Source organism: Octopus sinensis, linkage group LG2, assembly GCF_006345805.1.
Source record: "Octopus sinensis linkage group LG2, ASM634580v1, whole genome shotgun sequence".
Classification (NCBI taxonomy): Eukaryota; Metazoa; Mollusca; class Cephalopoda; order Octopoda; family Octopodidae; genus Octopus; species Octopus sinensis.
In genome coordinates, this window is record NC_042998.1 from 111,151,283 (window position 1) to 111,157,650 (window position 6,368).

Consider the following 6,368-nt stretch of genomic DNA (forward strand, 5'->3'; position numbering starts at 1 on the left):
AGTATCGATTGTATTAGCTTTACAAGCTTAACTCTGATTAGGGTTTCCCCAGCAGTTGAGAGGAACGCTATACACCTACTGTTGGACCAAACTGACTTGCCCCTAGTTTTCATGTAGATATCAATGCCATTCTAATGTTGATTTATTAATTCTTGCTTTCATATTCTTGCTTTCATATTCTTGCTTTCGTTTGCACTCTTAAAGATTTTCCTTCAAGGTGTAGTGAAATATTATCCGGCCCAGGAGCGTTTGAGGTATCTTAAGGCTTTGGTTAATTTCAGGCGAAGTTGGGGATAGGTGAAGAGAGTGAATAAAGGGCTGTTCCCAAATTTACTATAAACACAAAATAGTAGAGTAACGGATTAACTGTTTCTTAGTATGCTCAGAGAATTGCTACTTGTTTTATCTATCTTGTCTGTTCACATGTCACTTGAATTTTGTTAAAACTATCGCACAAACGTGAAGCTGCGTATTTCTGAATTTAAGGAGGAAGTCTTAAGAAAAAAATCTGTTAGATGTTTTAAAACTGGAAATCGACCAACACCAAAGTAATTTTTTTACCAGATTCCACTACAAGGCTAAATGTTTACGGTGATATATTATTACTTCTAGGTTCCATAGAGAATTTGTAAGCTAAGAATGCGCTTGTCTGTAAAATAGTTATTACGTAAAGATAATATCAGCTAAGTCAATAGAGGGAGAAATAAGATTAGAAATACATATACAGATAGTGAATACATGGGTGGAAATAAGACAGCAAGAAACAATACGACGCCGACATTAAACACGGTATCCACTTAAGATATAAGGTCCTAAGAATTATTCACGTATAATGTAAGAATTTTTCACAAACACGAATTGTATAAGATATTAAGAAAATATACATCAGAATGTTCTCTTATTGAAATTGACATAAACTCATAGCAAGTAAATATTGCACAGCATAGTTGAATGTAGTAGGGAATAGATTTATTCTTTTCTCAAGAAAATGAATAATACCAGCAGCAAAATAACCACACTATAAATATATACAATGAAAATCATCTGAAATTACTGACTTGTTAAAAAACTAATACCCTTCGTTCGCTTCTAACAGAGCAGGTATTTAGACAGGTAGCATAACACACCATGCAATTTTATCACCAAGATATCTCTCCGTGAGAATTCGATCTCGTAGAAACAGTAGCAAAATACATTTGTCACATACCGTATTGGCTTAAAAATATAACTGAAATCTTTATTAACAAAAGTTGCAACACAGTATTCTTTTGAATAAGCATATATAAATCATATACGATATGTTTAATAATTTGGTGTGACTGTAAAAATATACTGTGAGCAGGTATCAACCTTTGCGGTAGTTATGAGGTGGGATTACGTGATGTAATTATGGTCTTCTCAAGATTCATTGAAGTCTCATCCACAGAATTTACGGAAAGGAAGCAAGCCAAAACACTTGATTGTAAGCGAATATCATTTTATCTTTACCTAGCGGAATATCCAAAATATGATATCTGAAGGGAGAGAAGGCTACCCTAGTATTTGGTTGCTACTCATTACAGCTGAGTACACTGAATCAACATGAAATGAATAACTTTATTCATGGAAATAACATGTCACTTGCTCCAAGAACCGAAACCACAATCACGCGAGTCCATTATTCTAACCACTGGGTCATGTGCCCTAAACCTAATAGAAAAGGTAAGAAACTGCTACTAGTGCAATATCATTTACCTAGTGCAAGTTGAAGGGTGGGTTTATTCACAAAAGCACTAACATGGTTATTTTGAATATAAACTCAAAATTTATATATAAAGTCAGATTATACGTTAATTAAATATCTGTAATATTAATTAATTTACAGGCGAGTGTATACAACAATATAACACGGATGCATTGTGTCCAAATAAGAAGACATGGTGGTGATGACTGGATGTGATCAAAGATCTACTCAATTTGAGATGACCTTAAATTATTCAACAACAGTAACAGCAACAACGCATTGAGCCGAAGATTGAGCCTTTATCTGGTTTCAGTTCCTCTTTGAATTATCAAACAAATGCCCATCTAATTACGCTTTGCTCACGATTAAAAACTGAGAAGATGGCTAATGTAACACTGTATAGATTACATCTGCGAAAGATGATTGTACATGAGTAATTTTTATTACAAGATTACATGATCAAGACTAACAGGGTGTAAATATCTTATTACCATCACAAACTATTGCAGGAACATCTGCATCTTCTCTCGACCCAATAGAAACAGAAAAAATATTTCTTTTAAATAATACGCTTCCAACTTTAACAAATCAAACAACCATTGGATAATATAGTCAAGTTAACAGCTAGCATAGTTATACCTATCAAAGCATTTCTCCTAGCACGTATCATATTATGTACCATAGCATGCCGCATCAAAAATATCATCAGTTCTATCCTGGTGTATTCCTTCACGTGCATGAATGTATCATACTTCTACAATGGGATGTACAATAACATGTGTCTTAAGTAAAATAGCACAATTTGTACCGTGTATCAGAATATGCTTCATTCTATATAACATTACATATGCATAGTGTGTAGAGTAACACATAAAATCAATAATGATCTAGGAGAAATAGCTTGATGATATGGAGGAGAATATGTTTCCAATTACAGGTTACGAACTAAATGGATGATACCTGTAATTCAAAGTTGGGAAATGATTTAGATAAAATTGTATCTACAAGATAGTTTCTATACACATTTAATCAGTTGCTTATATCATGTGAATGCATTGTAAATGAGTGTATTAATCTCGTTAACTAACTAATATTAAATGCACAAACACACATTTAACCATACAAGTTTACATGACAGTGTGGAGGTGCAGGCGTGGCTGTGTGGGGGCAGGCGTATCTGTGTGGAGACGCAGGCGTGACTGTATTGTAAGGAGTTTACCCCCCAATCACATTGTTCCGGGTTTAGTCTCATTGCGTAGAAGCTTGGGGAAGTGTCTTCTACTAGAGCTTCGGGCCGCCAAAAGCCATCTGAGTGGATTTGGTAGACGGAGGCTGAAAGAAGCCCGACGTGTGTCAGTATTTGTCCCCCATCACCAATTGACAACCGGTGTTGGTGTCTTTACGCGCCGTAACTTAGTGGTCCGTCAAAAAGAACCGTTAGATTAAGTACTAAGCTTAAAAAGATAAGTCGTGGGATCGATTTATTTGACTAAAATCCTTCAAGGTGTTCCAGCATGGCCGCAGTCAAATGATTGAAACAAATAAAAGAATAAAAGTATATATATATATATCCAGGGGATCTAATGCGCTTGGCTTAGATTTCCCTTGGCGGGCCGGCCATATCGGAGCAATCTCAAGATTAATCAGCCGAAATTGCTAAGATGATCTGGTTCTTGACTGATGACTGAGGGCTTCGAATGTCCCGTCCTGTGGTTCTTGTGTCGTCTCTGTGGTGTTTCATGTTCTTGTCCATGTCTGTATTTAATTTTACTGTTTACCTATATAATCGGCGGCTACGTATCCACAATTGTCCTTATACGATAAGTATATTTTTTTCTCAGCTTTGATACGACTCTTAATCTGTCTCTTTTTCTCTCTCTCTCCCTCCTCCCTTATTCCACTTCCGTTCTTTCCCTCTCCATCCGTCCCCCCCCCTTTCTACGTTTCTCTATCTCTCTCACCTCCAGCCCCCTCGATCTGTCTCTTTCTTCTTCTCCTCCCTCGTCCACCTTCTCTCCCTTTTCATCTGTCCCTTTCTCCTGTCTTTTGTTCTCACGTGACAGCTAGCCGCTGTTGAGCGCTCTTTTCGTTTTCACAGCAGCCTCAGAAGCAAACGTATGTGTTCGTCTCCCCGTGGCCTTTAGGCACAACTTCACAAGCCAGCCCCTACTCAAATCGTCCTGTCGAAAGACCCTTGTCCTACGTCCTGTTTTTGTTTTGTTTTTTATTTTTATTTTTACGTTATTGTTTTTACGTTTTTGTATTCTTATTGGTGTCACGTATTCTGTATTTTTGTTTGTGTACTTCGATCGTTTTCCGTCCTTTCGTTGTATACATTCGAAGCTTTCTTCCAGGGGATCTAATGCGCTTGGCTTAGATTTCCCTTGGCGGGCCGGCCATATCGGAGCAATCTCAAGATTAATCAGCCGAAATTGCTAAGATGATCTGGTTCTTGACTGATGACTGAGGGCTTCGAATGTCCCGTCCTGTGGTTCTTGTGTCGTCTCTGTGGTGTTTCATGTTCTTGTCCATGTCTGTATTTAATTTTACTGTTTACCTATATATATATATATATATATATATATATATAGTCATCACATATTTTTCCGTTATCAGAGTAAATTTGGCTAACAGATGTGTCCAGTAGTCATTATGGAACCGTCAGTGATAGGTGCATTCAACTGGTTTATTTAGAATTTTTTAGCGCTAGTTCAAATTTTAATCCGTAATTTAATGATAAACATTTTTAAACTCCTTTCATCAGTCTAATTTGAATTAACATGTGGCCCCCAATGTTATTTGACTTTAAACAAGTCACCTTGATGTTATTTCATTTCAACTTCGCATCTTTCAAACTATCTATTTCATATCCTAGCTAATCAGAGCTTTCTCAACCTCTAGTTCACATTATGATTATTACTGGTATTTCATTCATTTTCTAATACAACTCCCCTACTATTCTTGATAACACCAATGACCAAATGTTAAAAACTGAAGTTGCTCATACCTAAATAAAATGGCCCATATTTCAACACATTTAGAGAATATCTAACATAAAAACGATGCAAATATGTTCATGTGATTTGACCTAACTACAAACAATGTTTTATGACTCTTCTTTTCACAAATTTTAGCCATCCTCACCCTTTGTCTATTAAGTAACCCCTTCCTCTATTTTTCTTCTTCTTTTCACCGTTTTCTTTTTCTCTATTCTATGTGCATCTGGCCCTGTTTTCCTTCTTTCCCCATGCACGTACCAATCCTTCAACGTTCTGTTTCTTATAACCAGAAATGGCTCTGATGAAAGCAAAATTAATTTTTTAGGTGGTTCAATATTTCACAAGAGATCAATAGACCTATCAGTAATGTACATATAAGGACTATTGGAAACAATTGTCAGCTAAATTTACTCTAATAAAGAAAAAAATGTAATGATCATTATTTATACATTGTCCAGTTTGCCTGGAGCCCAACCACAGATTTACAATATACAATTGTGATGAACCATAACCTTGGACACTGCCATAAGAATACTTTGAGTTACTCTTACTCACTCTCATTTACTCTTTTGCTTGTTTCAGTCATTTGACTGCGGCCATGTTGGAGCACCGCCGTTAGTCGAGCAAATCGACCCCACGACTTATTCTTTGTAAGCCTAGTACTTATTCTATCGGTCTCTTTTGCCGAACCACCAAGTTACACTGGTAGCATATTGGAGGTCTTCCCTCCACCACCACTCTTAATCTCACTTCCTTAGGCTCATATGACCTCCTCTGCAATTTTATATAAATCCTGCAAACTGACCTGGTCCGCCACCTCGAGGCCGTATTCCCAGCACTTTACCTCAGTCTTTCTTGTTACTTTTAAAACATTCGCTTCCTCTTCTGTATTTGATATAATGTCTGCCAACAGCTATGTCTCATCTATCTCAGGGGGCACGCTGCCGATTCTGAATCTGGCCACACGTTTGCCACAGTAAGTCGGCTGTAGTACCCACTCTGATAACCTTAACGCCCCAGTGGAGTGGTTTATTGCGACCTGTTCGCTCGCGAACCTTACCTACACTGCCGCACTTCTTCCCTCTGGTATAGAAAGTCGTGAGGCTTTTTACCTCCTTCAGATACTCCTCCAATGCGTCCACAGCATCTTTTTCAATTGTTTTCGTTGCCGTGAATATTGTTCCATATACTACTGTCCGCTTGGTTACATTCGCTGTCAAATCTAGCGGCGGGGTCAATCTCAGGCTGCTACCGTCCTACTCAATAAGCTTGTTGAACTGCTTCAACTTCTTTTCTTCCTTTTCCACTTCTCGAAACGTCTGCAGTTAAGCGTCTTGCAGTTTCTGCAGCATAGCTGCCGGCTGGAACTTGTTCACTTTCCATCGTTTCTTTTCTTACAACTTCATCCATAAATGGGGAAAAAAACAAATATAACAGGCAAAAATAACAGCAATGAACGATTCAATAATTCAACAATTAGGCTAAACAATTAGGTTCACCCTTACGGGAGACATTCAACAAGTAATCAACAATGTAACTCACGGGGATCGAAATGATTAAATCGAACAGGATTACCAAACTACGAACAACCGTCTACATCAGACCGCTACTATTTATATGTAGTGGTTCCGTCTATTCTCGTCAGA